General features: G+C 47.8%; 1 protein-coding gene and 1 pseudogene across 4 annotated transcripts in view; both read right to left on the reverse strand.

The window, feature by feature from the left end:
* Positions 1–2031, reverse strand: part of RAF1 (Raf-1 proto-oncogene, serine/threonine kinase) — a 176011-nt gene extending 173980 nt beyond the window's left edge. Inside the window, exon 1 of one of the 4 annotated variants that reach the window (XM_040359341.1) lies at positions 1820–2031. The gene's annotated coding sequence lies outside the window, so the exon portion shown is untranslated. The remainder of the gene's footprint in view (positions 1–1819) is intronic. The other 3 variants (XM_040359342.1, XM_040359343.1, XM_040359344.1) reach the window with 3 other exon arrangements.
* Positions 2032–5818: 3787 nt separating this feature from the next.
* LOC120946324 lies at positions 5819–5922 on the reverse strand (annotated as a pseudogene).
* Between the last annotated feature and the right edge of the window lie 18219 nt (positions 5923–24141).

Below are 24141 nucleotides of genomic sequence, written 5' to 3' on the forward strand. Positions count from 1 at the left end.
GGAGATGTAGAATAGTTAGGGGGGGTAGTAGAGAGGAGTACGGGGGAGATGTAGAATAGTTAGGGGGTAGTAGAGGAGTACGGGGGAGATGTAGAATAGATAGGGGGTAGTAGAGAGGAGTATGGGGGAGATGTAGAATAGTTAGGGGGGTAGTAGAGAGGAGTACGGGGGAGATGTAGAATAGACAGGGGGTAGTAGAGAGGAGTACGGGGGAGATGTAGAATAGTTAGGGGGGCAGTAGAGAGGAGTACAGGGGAGATGTAGAATAGATAGGGGGGTAGTAGAGAGGAGTACAGGGGAGATGTAGAATAGTTGGGGGTAGTAGAGAGGAGTATGGGGGAGATGTAGAATAGTTAGGGGGTAGTAGAGAGGAGTACGGGGGAGATGTAGAATAGTTAGGGGGGTAGTAGAGAGGAGTACGGGGGAGATGTAGAATAGATAGGGGGGTAGTAGAGAGGAGTACGGGGGAGATGTAGAATAGATAGGGGGGTTGTAGAGAGGAGTACAGGGGAGATGTAGAATAGTTGGGTGTAGTATAGAGAAGTACAGAGGATATGTAGAATAGTTAGGGGGGTAGTAGAGAGGAGTACGGGGGGAGATGTAGAATAGACAGGGGGGTAGTAGAGAGGAGATGTAGAATAGATAGGGGGGTAGTAGAGAGGAGTACGGGGGAGATGTAGAATAGTTAGGGGGGTAGTAGAGAGGAGTACGGGGGAGATGTAGAATAGTTAGGGGGGTAGTAGAGAGGAGTACGGGGGAGATGTAGAATAGTTAGGGGGGCAGTAGAGAGGAGTACGGGGGAGATGTAGAATAGATAGGGGGGTAGTATAGAGGAGTACGGGGGAAATGTAGAATAGTTAGGGGGGTAGTAGAGAGGAGTACAGGGGAGATGTAGAATAGATAGGGGGGTAGTAGAGAGGAGTACAGGGGAGATGTAGAATAGATAGGGGGGTAGTATAGAGGAGTACGGGGGAGATGTAGAATAGATAGGGGGTAGTAGAGAGGAGTACGGGGGAGATGTAGAATAGTTAGGGGGGTGGTAGAGAGGAATTCGGGGGAGATGTAGAATAGACAGGGGTAGCATAGAATACATCTCCTCTATACTATCCTACGTGTGTCTGGCACCCTCCTCTATACTATCCTACGTGTGTCTGGCACCCTCCTCTATACACAGCACCCCTTCCACAAATAACAAATTGCATGGTCTGACCCTAGAAGAGCCCCGGTGCCCCATACACGCCTGTACTGGTGATCTGGCAATCCTGGCATGTCCCGTCCCCCGTGTGGATAGAGCGGTCCATGCACTGAGATGACACCATGGTGACACCAATACACACTGATGATCACTCTGAGGAGTTGAACAAACTTCTGTGATCCCCAATGAGAGGAGTGCAGATCACACCTCCCCCCCCCCCCCCCCCCCCCATCATAGGAGAACACAGAGGACAACGCACATCACACAGTCACATCTTCAATGTCAATACAGAAAAGTGTGAAAAGTGCAGGCTGACCACAACATTCCAGTATGAAGAGTGTGCCACCAATCAATGGGCTGCTTTCCATGGCAACCAATCAGAATACTTCTTTCATTTCACCTCGGTTCTGCAGAAGTGAGAACTGGAAGCTGATTGGTTGCTATGAGTAACCACCAATGTAGTGCGGGGAGCCCTTGTCATGAGGAGCCCGGGTGAGGGGACAGGCCGCCTGGAAGTGGAGAAAGTTTGGAATGTGCTTTTTCATAGAGCTAGCCGGGGACTCCGCACTCCCTGGAAGAAGTCCCGGGAAAAGTGTCCCTCCCTGGGCTGTCACTGACATGTACCTCAGCCGCAGCTCCGGGGTCCCGAGCACTCAAGTCCGGACGAATCAGCACATATCCGGGGGCGCGCACTCCGGAGAATCCAACACACAACAGCCGCTCAGTCACTCCCGACTCTCAGTCCCAGAGCTCGGAGCCGCGCATAGCTGAGGGAAGGAGGGGGGCGGAGGGGGGTTGGACGCGTCCATTAGTAAACATCACTAGAGAACGGGGAGGATCCTAACACAACTACAGAAGAGTTTATCGGACGCCCAACCCCTAGCTCACAGCCTCTCCCCGTGCCGCTGCCCAATGGCTCCGCCTGTCTTTTCGTCATGAAACACGCCCCCCTCCTTACCAACCGAGACCGACACGGAGAAGAGCACGCCTTCGAGCTTTTCGATTGGCACTTCTTGAATAACTAGCACGCCCCTTTATTTGACATGACCACGCCCACGTGCAGGCGTTCCTTCCCATGTCTATGAAACCCCGCCCCATATGAGAGCAGGAACATCTTAGCTGGAAGTTTTTGTCCAGTGACAGGAGGGAGAGCCGTGATTGGTGGAGGTGTTCCTGGAAATGGTGGGGCTGTATGGATAATTCTCACTGATCCTTAGCTCCCAGCTGTCCCTGATTTCGAGGGACTGTCCCTGATTTGGAGCGATGTCCCTCATTTTGGGTCTGATCTATATAGATGCATATAGAATGTGAATGCAGCTTACCCCCAGGTCCACATCTCCTATGCCGAAAGCCGCCTGAAAAAAAGGTCCGGGACTTGTTTTGAGCTTCAGGCGTTTCGGCGCTCGACGTGGAGATGTGAACCATCTCCATAGAGGGCAATGTAAAATCATCCCTCCAGCGTCTTAGGGGCTGCTGCGGCGTCGCGCTTCAGGCGTATATACGCCTAGGTGTGAACAGAGCCTTAGGTGTGAGAATAGGGCCTCTGTCTCAGCTTGGCTGTGCTGTGTGTCATTCTGCTGTATCGGGGTGTTCTTCCAACCCCGGTACTGCAGGTGGGAGCAGTGGAGTCGAGGTTTAGGTGCTCTTCCCAGCAGCCAATTACGGAGGTTTGTCCTCGCTGTGCATGCTGGGAGGAGTATTTATGGGACAGACGTCATTGGTTCTGGGTTCTTCATTGTCGAGTGTGGCACCCACCTTTAGGGTGGCCACATCACGGCGCCCAGGCGCTATGGCCTACCTGGCCAGGGGGTGCATGCCACTCGGTGTTCCTGGCTCTGGGACCATGTTGGCCTTGAGCATCTGAACCAGCGATGGGGATCCAGTGAGCGACTGGGTTCCCTCTTTTGAAGATCCCAAGCTGGGTTCTGTTCGGTGGGGAGTCGGTCTGAGGAGCGCCATTGAGAGGCTGGCGGTCCAATAGGGCTTGTACGAAACCACCGGGGATCACAGGTAGCCGGACACTGCGGGACTGATCACCTGTCAGTCGGTACCTGGGCGACAAGTTGAATGAGATCCAGACGTAACTCAACCAAGGAGGCATATCTCCAAGAATTCTACCCAGAGGGGACCTGTGGCAGAGGTATCTTCTTCATTGAGAGGGGTCTGTGGCAGAGACTTTCTCCCAAGTTCAAGTTCACCAAGGAGGGTCTGTGGCAGAGACTTATTCCTATAATTGTCCGAGTGATACTCTAGCTGCCAAGTCAGTGAGAGAGGCCTGTCCGGGTACACTAAACCCACTCCGGCGGGAGTGGTGAAGAGAAGTGTTACATTTGGGACCAGGACTGTTTCCTATCATTACGCCTGAATCTGCTATTCTTCCTCCTTTCAACTTTACTTTCCTCACCACAAGTTTTATTGTTTTTACCCGGCTGGGTAATAAAGAGCACAGCAAAATAGCACCTGTCGTGGACATTCCTTTACTTCTGTTTATGCACATACGCATCACTCACCCCTAGAGAATTCGGAGGAGCCATGAGGTAACACGCCGCCCAAAAATCCAGCAGCTCCAATGGGGGTAATGCTACAAGTGTTTTTCACTTAGTCCCTGAGGGCTGTCAGTGGGTGATAATGGAGTCAGTATCTGGCTTTTCTTTCCCTAAATTGCCAGAGGCAGCATACGGTACGCCGACGTGAGAGGGATCTATCCGGGTGAGCAATACCCACTCAGGATTGAGTGGCGAATATTGAACTGTGAATATTGATTGTGCATTCTGTACTGTGTACCTGAATCTTCCCCTTCTCTCTATACTCTCTACTTCCTTCAAAGTTTTTTTTTTTTTTTTTTAAGCCTGTGGCGTGCAAAACACAACCCAAAAACTCCACCCGGTGCAGGAAAAATGTGCACACACATAAAGAGGTGCAACAAAAAACTGTGACGGGTGCATCGTCAATTGGTCCTCCGAAAAGGACCCAGCTCTGATCCCCCGGGGCGTTAGGCTCCTGACAGGGAAAAGAGTAACTGTGATCTATGCAGCCGAAGCCACATGGACCCACCATCCTCGGAGGGACTGCCGAAACAGAACCCTCCTCAGTGAGGCTCCCCCAAAGGGAGACCCCATGAGAGCTGGCGAACTAAGCCAGAAGGCCATGTCCACCGACTCCCAAGACTTTCAGAGCAGGCCCGAGGACCAGCACCCTACTCATCACACATAAAGTGCTAGTGCACCAAACAGAAAAAAGACGTAACGTGACACACAGGGATAAATAAAAGTGGGGGAGAAGGAAGATGGGAGAGTGAGGTAAAGTGACCAACGTGCAATACGTTGGCCGGCCCTCCGGCCAGGAAATAAAAATTCCCCTGGTCCTAGCCAAAAGGCTCGGCCCTAGAGGCAGGTGTGAAAAGGTGTATTGTGGAGATCAGTGACCATGGTGCCACACGATGAGTGTCCCCACACTCGTGCAATGTATGGCACCCCTGGACTGCCACTCCAGGGGCACTACCTCCACAGGCTTTTCAACGGACCCTGACCCACGGCCCGGACAGTCACAGTCCCCTTCCCCACCTCAACCAGGAAGGATCGGGAGCTACTAGAGGCTCAGGGTGAGTGCCCCCTATCACGTACCTGGTACAGAGCAGAGCCTGACGTGCAGGAAGCGGCCTCTCTTGCTCCTCTGACTCCGGAACCCCTGGTAGAGTAGACAGGGAGCACTAGAGTTCAGAGTAGCACAAGCGCCTGGCAAGGATGCGGTGCAGGAACTGCGGTGGTCTCCTGTAGACTCCAGGAAGATGTCGGTGATGCTGGGACAGCAGGACAGTAGATAGCTGGAGCTGGGTGCAGGTAACCGAAATCAGCAAGGTGACAGGTAGCAGGAGCTTGGTGCAGGCAACTGGAAACAGTCAGCAGGAGGGAGGTGTACTGTAGTACCGGTACAGGCAGGCCGGGTCGGACACAGGCGGGCGGATCAGGTACAAGGAGGAAGCAGTAGCGGAGTCGTGGTTCAAGCCGGATCAGTAACGGGCGGGCAGCAACCAGTTTGGAGGATAAGGCAGGAGCAGCGTCAGACAAGCCAGAGTTTAGGGCAGGCGGAGGTCAGAAGTATCAGAGGCAAGCCGGGTACACAGGAACAGAAGTCAATCAGGTAATAGGTATCAGGTGGGTAACAGGAACGCTGAAGACCGAGCAGCAAGAGGCTATGGGATGAGCCCCATTAAATAGCCTGAACTGGAGCCAAAATGGTGTCAGCATGTGCCCGCGCACCGTTGCCGCGATTGCCCGTGCGCGCCACTGCGCCGTTAGCGCCACCTAGTGGCCGACCACGTCTATGACACCCCCATACACCTCTTTCGCTCCTTAGCCTAATTATACTCGAGTGGTACTAGCCGCCCTTGCCCCCCCTTAAAGGCAGGGCAGACGTTCCCTCTCGAGAAACTGGCAAAGCAGGGTTAGGAACTGCATCAAATCCAGGCCAGAAGGCCAGGGGCCCGGCCTTTCAGCTTCGACCAAATGCCTCTCCATCCTCACCAGAAGTGCCCTTCCGGATGGCTCAGACTCAACCAGTGGCCTGCCCCCAGTACAGTCGGGTAGCCCCTGCTGAAACCACCCTTCCAGGTGCTATTACGTTATTGGATTGCATCCACCCTCCCAACGGAGGTGCTTCAGCGCTCCTCTAACAACTGATAAGAACAGATACTACACTTGATCTTAGCCAAAAGGCCTTCAAAGTTTATGCAGCGAAATAAAAGCCTACAGTTGAAGGTTTTACATCTTGTGTGGACATTCCAATTACTACAGACTTCCTTCCCTAGACAATGAACTTAGAGGTAACGTGCAAAACCCCAAAAATCTAAACCAGCAGCTCCTACGGGGGTAGTGCTACATGTACACATCCAGCCATTTAGAATTTGGATGAAAGGTTTAGCACTGGGAAACACCTTTTGAAAGATAAAAAGTGCATTTTATATACAACTATAGAGATCAGATCAAAATGAGGAGGAAAGATGGACAGAGGGACATTGCTCGAAATTGAGGGACAGTTGGGAGCTATGCCTTCGGACGGAGGTCTAGTGGAGTCCATGCTTCAGTTGGTCAGGGCTGTTTTGATGTACTGAATATTAGATGGGTGGTCATATTGTTATGGCTGACTCGTATATATGATATGTGTGGTTTGCCCCTGGCCTTACCTTCCAAGGGGAGTCTCTGGTTTGGAGGCTTGGAGTGAACCTGTGCTTTGACCATGCAAGGGCAATGAGGCAGGTCCACATTAAAGCTGAACTCCAAGTTTTATGCATTTTATAGCATAGTTCTTTTGTCCAGCTTTCAACAATGTAAGTATACACTCACCGCCACTTTATTAGGTACACCTTGCTAGCATGGGCATCCGCTCCATAGGGCAAGGGGGGTCGTTTGCCCCCCCCCCTGGAATCGCCAGGGAGAGCCAGGAGCAGGGCCGAACTGGCCCTGGGGCCGATTTAAGCGGTGACTGCAGCGCTTCCCTCCCCTCTAGTTGTCCCTTATTTAGAGTGCCTGTCCCTCTTCTGGAATCAAATCCATTTGTCCCTCATTCCAAAAGATTCCTCTTTTAGACTTGAAATAAATATACTGTCGATATAGTGTAGTGTTTCAGTCAAGGGAAAGGGGTGCTGTGTAATGTAAAGGGGTTCAGTGATGCAGGGTGCTGTGTAATGTAAAGGGGTCCAGTGATGCAGGGTGCTGTGTAATGTAAAGGGGTCCAGTGATGCAGGGTGCTGTGTAATGTAAAGGGGGCCAGTGATGCAGGGTGCTGTGTAATGTAAAGGGGTCCAGTGATGCAGGGTGCTGTGTAATGTAAAGGGGGCCAGTGATGCAGAGTGCTGTGTAATGTAAAGGGGTCCAGAGGTGCTGTGTAATGTAAAGGGGTCCAGAGCTGTGGGGTGCTGTGTAATGTAAAGGGGTCCAGAGCTGTGGGGTGCTGTGTAATGTAAAGGGGTCCAGAGGTGCAGTTGTGGAGAGGGGGTACACAGTAGTGACAAAGAGATATTGAAAGATGCAGGGGGCACAGTGGGGTGTTTTTCCATATTAACGTGGGGGGGCGCTTTTAACCCCCGCTAGCGGTCGAAGAAAGGGTAAAATGCAACTGTGTATCGCCGCTGCCAAAGTGCCCCCCTCTGAAAAAATTTCAGCGGACGCCCATGCTTGCTAGTACCGGGTTGGACCCCCTTTTGCCTTCAGAACTGCCCTAATTCTTCATGGCATAGATTCAACATGTTTTTCACGTCGTTCTTTTTCTCGTCGCGAAAATCGCTTGTGTCTATGCTTTTCCGAGAGGGAAGAAAGCGTGCATGCTCAGAATCAAGTATGCAGCCCAAAAGCAGCCCAAAGGGTGGCGCCATTTGAAAGGAACTTCCCCTTTATAGTCCCGTTGTACGTGTTGTACGTCACCGCGCTTTGCTCAACCGTTTTTTTTTTTTATGAACGTGTGTACGCAAGGCAGGCTTGAGATGAATCACGTCGAGAAAAACTTTGTTTTTTTGGAGGACAGGAAAAGAGGTCGTGTGTACGCGGCATTAGGAGAACCTGTCCACTCAGATATGGGTTTCTGCCCCCTGACTACCAAGAGGGTGGGCTCAACTTGATTGGGAATCATGGAAAAACAGTTCATATGAATTCTAAAACTTTATCATGCCCTAAGATGATCTCTTCCTGGATGCACAGTGCTGTTTTCTGGTCCCTAGACTAATCATTTAAATTGGGGTTTGGGATGGCTTCAAGTATTTTTCTTTTTAGATGTACACATGAAAGAGGTAAGCTTAATGTAAAAGACTGTATGTAATATATGTTTAAAATCCTTTTTTTTTTTTTGTACATACATTTCATAATTTTACTGTATATATAAACCAAAAAATAGTTCAGAATGGATTAATCTACTTTACACTGACACTGCCTTGGTTCACAACCAATTTATTTCGCAAATTAAAGTGGAGTTTCCATCCCAACATTTTTTTTTTCATTATTGTGCTCATTAGACCTAAAAAAGAAAAAAAGAAAAAAAAATGTTTGCCTGTTGCTATGCAGTCCCACAAAATCTGCCTTTGGAATCACCTAGGATCCTGACATCATCTCCCTCTAATGCTCCTGGGAAATGTGTGTCATCATTTCCCAGGATACAGTGTGCTACCCAATTATCACTCCCCATGCAAGACTTCCAAGAAGTAAGGGCCAGATTCACGTAGAATCGCGGCGGCGTAACGTATCGTATATACGTTACACTGCCGCAAGTTTTCATCGCAAGTGCCTGATTCACAAGCACTTTCGTGAAAACTTACGCCGGTGGCCTCCGGCGTAAGCCTGCGTAATTCAAAGGGGCGTGTGCCATTTAAATTAGGCGTGCTCCCGCGCCGGACCTACTGTGCATGCTCCATTTTGAAATTCCCGCCGTGCTTTGCGCGAAGTGACATCATTTTTTTCGAATGGCGACGTGCGTAGCGTACTTTCGTATTCCCGGACGTCTTACGCAAGAAAAAAACATTTTGAAATTCGACGCGGGAACGACGGCCATACTTTAATGCCGCATACACACCATCACTTTATGTGATGAAAAAAAACGACATTTTCTGTGAAGTAAAAAACGAAGTTTTTGAAACTTCAATTTTCAAAGACGAAGTTGCCTACACACCATCGTTTTTTCACAATGCTCTAGCAAAGCAAGGTTACGTTCACCACGTTTTTCCATTGAAGCTCGCTTCATAACTAGCTTCTGGGCATGCGCGGGTGTAAAAACGTAGTTTTAAACGTTGTTTTTTGCTACACACGGTCAATTTCTGTGAAGTAAAAAACAACGTTTTGAAAAACGACACATAAAATTGAAGCATGCTTAAATTTTTTTTTGTCGTTTTTCACAAGACATAAAACAACGTTTTCCTCCACACACGGTCATTTAAAGTGACGTTTTTAAAAACGTCGTTTTTTTTCATCACATAAAGTGATGGTGTGTATGCGGCATTACATGGGCTGTGTAAAGTTAGGGCAGGTAAAACGACGACTAACTTTGCGACGGGAAACTAGACTAGCAACGATGTAACGAACGCGAAAAACCGTTGTGGGTCGCTGTAAAACCTCATTTGCATACCCGACGCTGGAATACGACGCAAACTCCACCCATGCTCGAATTTTTTGTGTCGTTTTTCAAAACGAAGTTTTTTGTGTCAATTAAAATGATAGTGTGTGGGCAAAACGACGTTTAAAACAACGTTTTTAAACCCGCGCATGCTCAGAAGCAAGTTATGAAGCGAGTTTGAATGGAACAGAGTGCCGTTGTACGTGCTGAACGTAACCGCGCTTTTCTAGAGATTTTAGAAAAAAATATGGTGTGTATGCTACATCGTTTTTGAAAATGAAGTTTGAAAAACGTCGTTTTGTTTCATGATTTAAAACGTCGTTTTAATAATCGGCTACAACAAAATGGCGGCGACTCCAAAACACCGCAGATTGCTGTTAGACCTCTAGAGGCGAATTGCCAGCGCTCAGAGACAGCGGCGAACACCCGCACTCCCCCCTTACTCAAGTATAAGCTGAGAGGGGCTTTTTCAGCATAAAAAAATGTGCTGAAAAACTCGGCTTATACTCGATTATACAGTATACTCACCTATGTGCATGCAGCATGGGGTTTTGTTTGCACATATTTTGCAAATACATGCACAAGCTGCAGTTGGAGCACAAATATGTTGCCAGGTGCTGGCTAGCTTTGCCTGTGTCATTGTGGGACATTCTCTAGCATCAGCTACAGTGGGCCTGTTTCCTTCTGGCACTTAGCATGGACACGGTGTCATCATCTCCTGAATACAAAGCGAGTATAGATCATAGCTGAGAGCAGGGGGACTTGGGAAATGTCGTCCGAGGAGCCAGGATTTGCATTGGAGACAGACTGTTGCAGACTTCAAGTTCCAGCCGGCTGGGAGAGAGAGCAGAATGCTTGGTAGAGACATATATAGCCAGGTCTGGGAAGGAGTCTTTCTCTTGGGACCAGGGCCCTCAGCTGTGAGCAGGGACCCGGATGGCCCAGGCCTCTGATAAGCTAGTACAACTGGCCTTGTTGTACCGGGCCCGGTGTCCTTGGCTCAGCAGGGGGGCCTGGGCAACCTCAATTAGAGACAGTGAGTCTGGTAGTCTTCGGGTAAAAGTCTGCACCAGTGGCAGAGCTCCCAGCATGTCCAAGTCCCGCCTGTCAAAATGATTGGTTGCTGGGCCTGTCTAGCATCCTAGCAACCAATCAAGTGCATGGAGGCCTCAGCATTCAGAGGAGGAAGATGTAACTTACCCCTCCTGAGCTGCTTCACCTCCACCTTTAGTGCTGTACTTCCCACTGACAACGGAAGGAGGGGACCTGCCATCTGGACCGGGACACCGCTAATGTAAGTGAGCAGAGCTCCTGCCATAGCAGCACACATAGGAGGGGAGAGGGGGGAGGGATCACACAGGTGTCTCCTAGAGGGAGGGAGGGCAGGCGTCCCTAGAGCAATTTACACTGCCTGCAACATCACCATCCACGGTACTTGTAGTATGTCTGCAGTCTCTGACTGCATTCTGTATAATGCATGCAGCCCCTGACTGTCTCCTGCATAATGCCTGCAGTCTCTGACCGTCTCCTGCATAATGCCTGCAGTCTCTGACCATCTCCTGCATAATGCCTGCAGTCTCTGACCGTCTTCTGTAGCATGCCTTCAGTCTCTGCGGATCATGGCTGCTGCAGCACAGCCTGATTGGGAGTGAATATTATACTGCATTGCACTGCACTCTGATTGCACATATTTACTATGGATGGTGATATGGCATGGTGTGGTGATTGTACTGCATTGCACTGCACTTTGCACATATTTACTATGGATGGCATGGTGTGGCATGATAAATTATCACTTGGAGACAAACCTGCACTTTGTTTCAAGGTATGGTCTAGGGAGGGGCCATGGGTGGGGCTGAAGGGGTCCCTGGCAGATAGGCTGTATGGGGCCCTATGATCTCTATCAGCGGCTCTGCATATGGTCAGGGGAATACGAGCCGGTGCCACGGCCTAGGCAGCATGGAGAGTCTCCATTGGTTGTGTGAACGGATCCATTATCGCCAGCTTTTTGTCAGCCAAGTGAAAGTCGGAGGGGTGAAAAGCATCACACTGGAATCAGCTCTTTGTTCCGTATTTCCTCCTCCTCATCCGCAGTGAAACTAATCAGTGGGTAGACACACATAGGAATGGGTAATTGTGTAAATCCGTAAAACCAAGTTTTATTAAATAAGAAGTTAATAAAAAGCACTCTCAATAGCGCTGCTGAATAATATACAGCTGTACAACAATGTGTTTGGGATGTCTTGCGCAAGGCATCCCAGACACATTTTTGTACAGCTGTATATTATCCCACAACGCTATTGAGAGTGCTTTTTTTATTAACTTCTTATTTAATAAAACTTGGTTTTACAGATTTACACAATGAGAAGCCCTTTCTCTTCACCCATTTACCAATAAGATTAGGCAGTGCCACTTAAACCCCTTATTTCTCATTACTCTAAGGCAGGGGTCTCCAAACTTTTCAAACAAAGGGCCACTTTATTGTCCTTCAGGCTTTTAAAAGGGCTGGATTGTGGCCAGCAGGGGGCAGAAAATGTCACAGGAATTATTCTCACATCAGTGAGAATAAATATGACCTCAGGGTTGGTGGTCAATAGGAGGAGGAGTATTTCCCCTATTAGTTGGAGGAATAGTATCCAATCAGTGGTATCGGTGGAAAATATAGTGCCCCATTGTTGGTGTCAGTGGGTGGAATTGTGCCCCAAGGGCCGCATAAAGGCTAGCAAAGGGCCACATCTGGCCCTCGGGCCACAGTTTGGAGACCCCTGCTCTAAGGGCAGGTATGTCTGGAGGGAGCCCACCCCTTCTTAAAGGTGTAGGGATGCACTGGACACTCAGCAATAGCAGGCAAAGTTTTCAGTGCATACCCTCACCAAATACCAACAGTACAAACAAATAGCAAACACTTCAACCTACAACTGGCCTTTGCAGCAGGGCGCACATGGAAGGGCGGCACATGTCAAAAAACAACAAACAAAAACTCCCAGCTCATTTACCAGCCAGCCTGCAACAAACCAAATTGACCCTGTCTAACCAGGTACCCAGAAGAAGATGACAGCCGCCCATGAGCGATGAAACCACATTACTGGAAGGTGGAGGTGAGTATTTCTGGTTTAGTTCTACATTGACTATTTTACTACTACTACTACAATAAAACCGTTCAGAACAGAAAAAATAAAATAAAAACTACTGGCTTCCCACAGTAGCTGAGTCTTCTGACTCTCTGGGGGATAGAAGCTGAGTAACTTATCTTCCCAATCCCTGGGCATGTCCAGGAACCCAGAGAATTGTGGGAAATATATTTACAGGGTCTATGCCTGCATCTGAACATGGTGAGTAAATGGGCACCCTGTGCCGCCGTGTCTAAGCTACGAATTGCTTAAGTCCTAGTTTACACAAAGCTAAATTTTCTCCCCATGGGTTTGTGCCGATGCTTGGTGATTGGAGAGTTGAAGGAGTCCTCAGTCCTGTGTAAGCTTAAAAAAACAAAGGGATTTCTATCTTTGCATCTGATAGCTAATGAGGACTTTGGGGGAGCAGAAGTGGAAGGTACAGTATATTAAGCTTGAGAGGGCAGGAACCTATTGCTTTGCCCTGTATGGCAGTAGTAAATGTTTTTAGTGGAAACCTAGAAGTCATCCCCCATCCTAAAATGATTAGAACCCTTAGGACCCCAATAATCTCAAAAATCGCGCCAGGAACCAGACACATTTAGACTGTATTCTCTTGAACAGCACTGCTGGAAAACCAGCATTTAATCAGTTGTTCTAGCCAATGGCTAAAATGAAACAAAACAATAGACTTTGCACTTAAACTTAAGGGGCCAGATTCACAGAGAGATACGACGGTGTATCTCCTGATACGCCGTCGTATCTCTGACTTAGGCCCGTCGTATCTATGCGACTGATTCATAGAATCAGTTCCGCATAGATATGCCTAAGATCCGACAGGTGTAACTGTGTTACACCGTCGGATCTTAACTGCATTTTAAAAATGGCCGCGGGGGGCGTTCTCGCTGATTTACATTCAGAAATATGTAAATCAGCGAGATACGGCAATTCACGAACGTACGCGGACCCGACGCAGTGTTGTTACGACGTTTCCGTAGTGGTTTTCCCGGCGTATACTTACCCCTGCTTCTATGAGGCGCAGCCAATGTTAAGTATAGCCGTCGTTCCCGCGTCGATTTTGAATTTTTTTACATCGTTTGCGTAATTCGTTCTCGAATACGGATGGACGTCATTTACGTAAGCGTCGAAACCACTGACGTCCTAGTGACGTCAGTGGGAGCAATGCACGCCGGGAAATTTCGCGGACGGCGCATGCTCATTTAAATCGGCGCGGGAGCGCGCCTGATTTAAATAGTACACTCCCCCTAGCCGCGGAATTTGAATTCCGCCGGGGGATTTACGATCCGCCGCCGCAAGTTTGGATGTAAGTGTGTTGTGAATTACCCACTTGCCTCTCAAACTTGCGGCAGCGGATCTTAAATCACATGGATCACGCGGATCTAAAGATCCGCTGATCTATGTGAATCTAGCCCATGGAGTCTAAACCAGGAACACACTGACCAAGGAGTTCATCAATAGGTTTCCACTAAAAACATTTACTACTGCCATACAGGGCAAAGCAATAGGTTCCTGCCCTCTCAAGCTTAATATACTGTACGTTTCACTTCTGCTCCCCCAAAGTCCTCATTAGCTATCAGATGCAAAGATAGGAATCCCTTTGTTTTTTAAGCTTACACAGGACTGAGGACTCCTTCCCCTCTCCAATCACCAAGCATCGGCACAAACCCATGGGGAGAAAATATAGCTTTGTGTAAACTAGGACTTAAGCAATTCGTAGCTTAGTGATTGAATAAAAAAAGAGAGAAAATCTTCTGCGCTGGCCAAGTGAATAATAAAGAGAATCAGAACCAGGGAAAATGTGTAAAAAATGGGAATGCTGCTCAAATCTATGAGTGTAAAAACCACTAGCAAATTGAAATGAAAAAAGGAAGTGATGAGCGCAATCCCCAACATACTAACGTGCTAAGTGATATATATGATGAATATATGCACACTGCTAAATGCCGCAGTAAGTGCAACTAGAGTGCAATAGAGTGCAACTAACTAACAAAGGCCCGGATTCAGGTACAACTTGCGCATTATTTGCGGAGGCACAGGGCAGCGATTTTGCCCTACGCCCCCGCAAATAATTTGCGCTGCCCTCGATTCACGGAGCAGTAGCTCCGTAAATTGCGAGGGCGCGCCGAGCGTACAGCACATGCTCCGTCGGGAAACTTTCCCGACGTGCATTGCGGCAAATGACGTCGCAAGGACGTCATTTGCTACAAAGTGAACGTGAATGGCGTCCAGCGCCATTCACGATTCACTTACGCAAACGACGTAAAATTTGAACGTCGCGACGCGGGAACGCCGGGTATCCTATAGCATTGGCTGCGCCTGCTATTAGGATGTGTAACGTTACGCGAAACCCGACGTACGCAAACTACGTAATTTGCGTACGCAGGGCTCGCGCAACGTTGTGAATCGGTGTTAGTATGCAATTTGCATACTATACACAGATCACAATGGGAGCGCCCCCTAGCGGTCATCGCTAGAATGCAGCCTAAAATCTGCGTGGCATAAGAGCCTTATGCCACGCAGATTTTAGGCTGCAGTCGGCGTAGCGATGTTCCTGAATCAGGAGCATTCGCTACGCCGGAGCAAGTAAGCAATTGCGCTGGTTACACAGGCGCAATTGCTTCTTGAATCTGGCCCAAAGTTTTTTTCCTGATGAGATTCTTGCCCGTCTGTACAGGGCCTAAAGCAAATCACTCAATCACAGGCAAAGCTGATTTTTTTTCGGTAAACAGACAAGATCTTTCGATCCTAAACCAACAAGTCATTCTCGTCAACCCACCTCCAATAAGCTCCAATTAGTGGTCTGTTCAGAACCCACAATCTGTTTGCCAAAATATGTGAGATGGGAGAAACAGTCGGTGGTCTTTGTGGGATTATTGACTGCCAGTTTAAAATCTGTTACATATTCTTACAAGTAAGAGGAAATTTTTAACTACTCTCATATATTTAAGCTTTTGATCTATAAATCCAGGCAGAATGTAAAGGATTTTTCTGTGCAAAGCAAAAACACTTAGGATGCATTCCATTGAATGTGCCAACACAAATGAATGTATCTCCACCATCATTTTCCATGTGATATATGCAACCTTACAGTACAGGTGGTCTTCGTATCATATAATGTTGGGATGTTTGAAAAAAAGCAATTGCCCATTAATGGAAGTAAGAAAAAAGATTGGCGTACGGAGGGACTTTCACCCACACTGTATGTCTTGGAAGAATTATTTTGCCTGTGTACAAAATAAAATTCAAGCAAGGATTATTGTGTACTTGGTGATCTTTGTTAAGCCTCGTACACACGCTCGGTTTAGAACTAGCAAGAAAACTGCTGGCAGAGCTTCCTTGCCGAGTACACCGAGCAGGTGTACGAGGCTTTCAGGTTTCTCGACAAGAAAACTGCCCAGAATCTAGACGAGTGAACATGTTCTCTAATTTCTCGTCGTACGCCATGACGTCACTGCGTTGTTTACTTTCAAGAGAACAGCGGTTATTTTGAAAGGAGAGTCTGTACACTCGGGTGGCAAGAGATTCTTGCCAAGAATCTTGCCGGGAAAAACAATGGGCCAAATCCTCAAAAATCCTGCCTAACTTATCTTTTCCCATTTAAGTTACACTGCCTTAAAATTTCTACCTAAGTGCCCGATCCACAAAGCACTTACCTAGAAATTTCAGGCCGTGTAACTTAAATGTCTCCGGCGCAAGGCGGTCCTCTTCTGCAGGGGGCGATGACAATTTAAATGAGGCGCGCTCCCGCGCCGGCCGTACTGCGCATGCTCGTGACGTCATTGTCCCGACGGGCAGCGCGCAAAATTACGTTACGTCGGGCTTTGTGGATTGCGACGGGACAATAAAGTTGCGTCGGGTAAAAAAAAAGTTACGCGGCGAAAAAAAAGAAATCTAAATTTAAAAAAAATCGCGGCGATCGAAAAAAGGTCTGTTTTTACAAGGTGTAACTAGTTTACACTTTGTAAAAGCAGAACTAATTTTACGTATGCAAACGTAAACTTACGCAGAAAACACAAAGCTGAAAAGCTTTGTGGATCTCCGTAAGTCCTCATTTGCATACGCGAAGCGGCATTTCGACTCGAAATGCCCACAGCGGCGGATGCGGTACTGCATCCTAAGATCCGACAGTGTAAGTCTCTTACAGATGTCGGATCTTCTGCCTATCTTTGGAAAACTGCTTCTGAGGATCAGTTCCAAAGATAGGCACAGGGATACGCAGGCTCAACAGCAGTTCCGCCTGCGTATCCCTTTTGAGGATTTGGCCCAATGTTTTTTTCCTGATGACATTCTTGCCCGTGTGTACAGGGATTCAGACTTTATTACATATTAGAATTAAGAGTTTTTTTTTAAAACATTAATAATGCATTAAGGTAAAAAGACCACTTTGAGTTTATAAATACTTGAATAGCTGTGTGCTGTAGGTACATCGATTTCAACAAGGAGAGGCATTAGGGCATGGGATAATCCAAAACGCTTGCACACTAGGGATGAGCTTCGAGTTCGAGTCGAACTCGCCTGTTCGGCGAACAACGAACAATTAGGGGTGTTCACGGCAAATTCGAAAAGCCGCGGAACACCCTGTTAAAGTCTATAGGCGAAAGTGTTAATTTTAAAGGCTAATATGCAATTTATTGTCCTAAAAAGTGTTTGGGGACCTGGGTCCTGTCCCAGGAAACATGTATCAATGCAAAAAAAAGTTTTAAAAACGGCCGTTTTTTCAGGAGCAGTGAATTTAATAATGCTAAAAGTGAAACAATAAAAGTGTAATATTACTTTAAATTTCGTACCCGGGGGGGGGGGGGGGTGTAAAGTCAGCATGTGAAAAAGCGCATGTTTCCCATACATAGAACTGTCCCTGCACAAAGTGTCATTTCTGAAAGGAAAAAAGGCATTTAAAACCGGCTTTGTGGCTCTAATGAATTGTCGGCTCTGGCAATTCAGAGATGATTCATTCATACAAAATAAAAATAAAAAAGCTGGGGGTCCCCCCAAAATTCCATTAACAGGCCCTTTAGGTCTGATATTTAAATATTAAGGGGAACCCTGCCGTCAATTTAAAAAAAAAATGACGTGGGGTTCCCCCCAAATATCCATACCAGACCCTTCAGGTCTGGTGTGGATTTTAAGGGGAACTCCACCCCAAATTTAAAAAAAATGGCGTGGAGTTCCCCCAAAAATCCACACCAGACCCTTATCCGAGCACGTTAACCTGGCCGGCCGCAGAAAAGAGGGGGGGACAGAGTGCGGCCCCCCCCCTCTCCTGAACGGCCACATGCCCTCAACATGGGGAGGATGTCCCCATGTTGATGGGGACAAGGGCCTCATCCCCACAACCCTTGCCCGGTGGTTGTGGGGGTCTGCGGGCGGGGGGCTTATCAGAATCTGGAAGACCCCTTTAACAAAGGGGACCCCCAGATCCTGCCCCCCCCCTATGTGAATTGGTAATGGGGTACACTGTACCTCTACCATTTCACGAAGGAAGTGTAAATAGTTAAAATAAAAAACACACAGACACCGTAGAAAAAAATCCTTTATAAATAAAAAAAAAAATACAGCGATGCAAATCCACTCTCGGCCCGGCCGTCTTCTATCCAGCGACGGATGATCTCTCCAGCGACGAGTAATCAGCGGTCCGGTCCAGCGATGCAGAAGATCCATCCGTCGAGAGCGCAGCAGGCGAGCTCCTCTCTCCGCTGGACACAGCCCAGCGGAATGACGCGCTGGAGCTGTGGCATTTCTTATATAGGGGAAGCAGCCACCCGTCACGTGACCCCGCCCCCTCTGACGCACCCTCGTACGTCACTGGGAAAGACCCGGAAAGACGAGGCTTTCCCAGTGACGTACGAGGGTGTGTCAGAGGGGGCGGGGTCACGTGATGGGTGGCCGTTTCCCCTATATAAGAAATGTCACAGCTCCAGCGTGTCATTCCGCTGGGCTGTGTCCAGCGGAGAGAGGAGCTCGCCTGCTGCGCTCTGGACGGATGGATCTTCTGCATCGCTGGACCGGACCGCTGATCACTCGTCGCTGGAGAGATCATCCGTCGCTGGATAGAAGATGGCCGAGCCGAGAGTGGATTCACATCGCTGGATTTTTATTTATTTTTTTATTAATAAAGGATTTTTTTCTACGGTGTCTGTGTGTTTTTATTTTTTTTACTATTTACACTTCCTTCGTGAAACTATGTACAGGAAACATGCGCTTTTTCACATGCTGACTTTACACCCCCCCTAGGTATGAAATTTAAAGTAATATTACACTTTTATTGTTTCACTTTTAGCATTATTAAATTCACTGCTCCTGAAAAAACGGCCGTTTTTAAAACTTTTTTTGTCCATTGATGGACAGGACCCAGGTCCCCAAACACTTTTTAGGACAATAACTTGCACATTAGCCTTTAAAATTAACACTTTTGATTTCAAATGTTCGAGTCCCATAGACTTTAACGGGGTTCTAAAGTTCACACGAACATTTGGTGTGTTCGCAAGTTCTGATGCGAACCGAACGGGGGGGTGTTCGGCTCATCCTTATTGCACACTAACAGGACACATTTCTCTAAGCTCTCATACATGAATTCTGCTAAAGATACAGAAGAGTGGCCAGTATTCTGAGACCTTGTGAGAGTTGTCTTCAGCCCCCTTCCACACTAGGCGGATCTGTTTCAGCATAGTCCGCCAGCTCAGCTGGAGATCTCTCCGTTGATCTCCACTGAGCCGGCGGATGACAGGTCCGTCTCTGCACACTGAGCGAGGAGGGGCCTGTTGAGCTCCGCTGATTCCTATGGAGAGAAGTCTGTTTTCATCAGATCTCATCCGATCTGCCAGGATGGATGGCGAACGTATCACCATACGTCCGATTTTAGTGGATCGGATGTCAGCGGACATGGTCACCACTGACATTCGTCGCTCCAAAGACCTGCATGGAGTGTCCATTCAGGTCTGCCTAAAAAACTGACCTGACCTGAGTTGTCTACCACCCAGCATGCACAGGTAGATCCTCAGTGAAAGGGATACAATATCCTTTCTCCAGGCCAGGATTCCAGAAAATATAGTCCTTTGGTAATTCTTCCCCAAGCCCTCAGCCAAGCACCTGCTGAGGCCCAGACTGTAATCCTAAACTCGCTTCAGCTGTCCCTAGGGGCAACAGCCTGGGTAGTATGAACAGACTCATCTGCATATTTGTTACTTCCTCAGACACCTTCCCAGGGATTGGCTGGGGCCTGATAAATATTCAACTTATTTGAATCTCCCTCCCTATGTCTAGAAGCTTCTTCCAGGAGAAGGGGCAGGTAATCAAACTCTTATGAAACCCAGATCAGATAAAAACAATCACTACTTTATTCAGACTTTTTATTTGGTATTTTCATCTGGTGATTCTACCTCTAACACACTTTTAGTCCTAGGATAACACTCACTCACCCTTCTTCATCAGGACATGAGAAAAAGGATATGACTACTGAACCCCTCTCCTCTTCTATCCCCCATAACATAGGGGGGTATGGTTATGTAGTGCTCAGAGATGCCTGAGAACAATGTATTTGATACCAGACAGCACAGGCAGAAAGTGGAAAGTGTTATACTCACCTCTCCATGGATTTAGTATTGGGTGTTCTTTCTGGGAGTGTGGCCACTGGAACTTACAAGTTTTACTGGTGCAATTGCCAATCTAAAGACACTGATGTACTGCTAGAAACTCAAGTAATGCATCTGTAATCTTAAGCTAGGGCCCCTGCTACAGCCCTCCTTTACTGTTATCCATCCTTAGTGACCCCTGTGCACTCCTAGGTCTACATTGACCCTTTTGTACTCCTGTGACCCTCTGTCTCCACTCTCCAAGTGATTCATGTGTCTCTGTTGATCCCTGTTTGCATCTGAGTTTCCAGTGATTCATGTGTCTCTGTTGACCCCTGTTCGCTTCTGAGCGCCCAGTGACCCTGGTGACCCCTGTCCACCCCTGAGTCTCTAGTGACTCCTGAGTCTCCAGTGACCTCTGTGCACTCCTCTGTCTCCAGTGACTTGTTAGCAACCCGATTAGCTGCTAGTGCCTGCCAAGCTGGCCGGGGGGGCTATGTTCAACTTCTTCTTGAGATGGGTTACGCACATACCTCTTCCATATTGTGTCCCACATACTTCAGGCCTTAAGCCCACTCTTTTCAGAGTAACTGGCTCAAGGCCTGTTGAATAAAGAATGTCCACACAGAAGGCCTTTTCAAACGTTTACTGAATAAAAACATGGACAATAACTTGACACAGTAACTTCTCAACTTCACCTTTTTTCATTTACAGTACAGAAAACATCAGAGCACCCAAGATGGCTACAAACCTACATGCTGTAAGTCAGGGAACTCGTCAGAAAAGACACATCGTTTTCCTCGATGAGTTCCTTGTTAGGCTTGTCGAGGAACTCGACAAGCTTTCTTTGCGTACACACGGTCAAGACAAAATCTCCTCGTTCTCAAACGCGGTGACGTACAACACATACAATGGCAGGGGAAGTTCGATTCCACTGGCACAGCCCTTGGGGCTGCTTTTGCTAATCTCATGTTACTGCGTGTTAAGTAAAAGTTTGGTAAGAGACGATTTTCACTTTTCAGTCTGTTACAGCGTGAAAAATGTGTTATCTCCATTACAAATCAGGGCTCAAATCAGGGCTCAAGTCCTGCACTTTTTTCACAGCAGGAACTCAGTTCCCTTTGCAGAACTAGAGCAGCCGAGCCAATCCTTCACTAAGCAGCGATACCCAGCTCGAGTCACTGTCAGGGTCAGGCGAACCTTAGTAATCCTTTATGTTACTGGCCGCTTCCTGTATATGGATTCATCGGGTAGTGTGCGGTTATTCCGTCACTTCCTCGATGCCGCAATGTCTCCTGGGAGCTTTTGTCATTGTTCCCAGGAGACATTGTGGCGGTCTGCCATGAGTTATCGCGGGATTTATTAAGAACTTGCTTCTTTCTAAATCCTGCAATAACTTGCGGTAGACCTCCGCAATGTCTCCAATGTGCGCCGTTCGTAAAAGAATCTCAGTGCCATCTAGCGGCCAGCGTAAAACTGCAACTAAGATACGACGGTGTAAGAGACTTACGCCGGTCGGATCTTAGTCAAATCTATGCGTAACTGATTCTAAGAATCAGGCGCATAGATACGACGCCGCAACTCAGAGATACGACAGCGTATCTGGAGATACGCCGTCGTATCTCGTTCCTGAATCTAGACCAAAGTATTTTACAAATACACCTTTTGCTCCTTTTGTTTTACTGTTGCTGCTTTATCTATTTTGCAATATTTTTCTTCTGGAAATGTTCTCCTGCACAGTTTTTCTTGTGTTTCATTAGGGGAAGCTCCGCTTATTTGTTCCCCCCCTCCGCTACCACATTTGGCACCTTCCGGGGGGGGAGTGGGTACCTGTTTTTGACAGGTACCTATCTCCACTTTCTGGTAACCTCGCCACGGAGAGTTCCCCTGGAAGTTCAGCCTCCCTCCTCCTTTCCCCGCCACCGGGGTTCGCACATGCACAGTAGGGAAATGGTTGTGAAGCCGCAAGGCTTCACTAGCGGTTTCCCTTACAAGGAATGGCAGCGGCAGCACCCAGAAAGCCGATTGAAAAGAATCAGATGGGGGGCCAACATTGCAGGATCCCTGGACAGGCAAGTGTCCTAATATTAAAAGTCAGCAGCTACAGTATTTGTAGCTGCTGACTTTTAACTTTTTCATGGGGGGGCTGGAGCTCCACTTTAAAATGATATTAAAAATTGTAAGTAAAAATTGTTACGCTGAATCTCTGAATGTTCTAATTCTAAATGAAAGAAGTTCTACCTCTGTAAGGTACCACCATATTGTAAACTCTGTGTAACCGGGTGCAGCTGGTTCTGTGTGGTCTGCTGTCTGCCTGCTCATCCTCCCTTCACCAGATGTGCAAAGCAGTGCTGGTTAGCTCCATCTATATGTTCGCCCTCCCCCAATGGGTTGTGTTAGAGAGTGGGCAGGCTGCGGGTATCAGTGCTCTCCTCTTTCCTTGTGCTCGTTGTGTGATTCCCCAATCATCCACTCCCGCGCTATGAGCTAAGACATCAGTGGGTTGTTTGTGTCAGTGCGAAATGTCCCACTTCTGCTCTCTCCCCCCTCCTCCCTGGCAGAGCGAATAGGATCCAATTAGCAGCAAGGGAAAGATGCAAGTGCTGGATTTGTAGTTCTTAAATGGGCGCAGAACAATACAAACAAATGGGGGAAAGATGGCCTCTAAACTATAGGAGCCAGGATCCCTGTATACAGAGGAACAGAGCCAGGGCTGCTTTTCCCGAGTTACTGGGAGTCTTTTATGGTGAGAATCTGAACCGAGAAGACCTGCTGTGGGACAGGCCACAGCTACACCAGAGGAAGAGCATTACACAGAGGGGACTTTCTGCCTGAGCTTGTCTGCCTGCATCAGAGGGAAGTTAGACTTGCTGCCAGAGCTTGCCAGAGACTACACAGTGTGAGAGCTGAGATACTGAGCCATGTGTGTGGGCCAGAGATGAGAGACTGAGCCTCCGTGACCCCACATATGGAACTGCAAACAGCAAAGTGATTGGAACCGGAGTTGTCACTTGCCAGGAGTGGTGAGAGGAGACACAGCACTTAACACCTTGCTACACCCAGTCTCACAGAGATTGGGCGTTACTTAGAAGCCCTGCACCTATACACCACATACTCTTAAAGAGACAGATTCTTGTGCACCACCAACAGAAGAGCCCCACTGCAAGCCGGCCAACACTAACATTAAGGCGCCAGGTACTTGAGATATCACCATTGAGGGGTACCCTGCTCAGGAACATTTACTGATACCCATGACGGGGATATCAGTACAGAATGCACTCCCAAAAAAAACACATTATTATGGTGTTAATTGGGTCTGATTCCGTTCACTACCAGTTACACCTAAGTTATAATTTGAACTAACATTGTTGCAGTTTAGTTACTTCATCCTCTGATAAGAAGAGTTCCCTTCACATAGTTCTGCAGTGTTAAAGTGTTCTATTGATTGATGTCAATTCTAGGTGTGGGTGGCCCTCTACCTCTAACTGTGTGTGTGTCAGTAGTGACCTGAAAAGCTTTAAGGGCCAGTTCACACCAGATGCAGTTCCGTTCAGTTCCGTGCCCTTTTTCTCTGCATAAAATGCATGCACAGTGTTTTCCATGTATTCCAATGGCTCTAGTTCACCCCATGCAGTCAGTTTCCGGTCAGTTTCTGCACCATAAACTGACTGCATGGTGTGAACTAGATCCAACTAGAGCCATTGTAAAACATGGAAAAAAATGCACACGGAACTGAACGAAACTGCGTCTGGTCTGGTGTGAACTGGCCCTAAGAGTCGTGGCAGAACAGAAAACTCATCATCACCAGCGGCTCCTGTTGGATATAAGCGCTACATCTGTAACATTCCTGTCTTGGTGTGGCAGCAAGTGTTAGAGACATCTCTTGAAAGACAGAATTGCAACAGCAGAAGCTGTGAATGATGTATGTGTAAAGGACTAATTTCATAATAAAAGGTGTTTAGATGGTTGTCACAGAGCTGGGAAATCTCTGGGGAGGCTGAGGCAAGTGTGTATTACATCACATTCTGGTCACAGTGGTGGAATCTGATAGTATAATCACCACACAACTTCAGCGTTTTTACTAAGGTTAGTGAACTTTCACAGCTTTGTGTAATTTATCTCCTTTATTTTAGTAAAATAACCCCAATACATA

The sequence above is a fragment of the Rana temporaria genome, chromosome 7, assembly GCF_905171775.1.
Source record: "Rana temporaria chromosome 7, aRanTem1.1, whole genome shotgun sequence".
Lineage (NCBI taxonomy): Eukaryota > Metazoa > Chordata > Amphibia > Anura > Ranidae > Rana > Rana temporaria.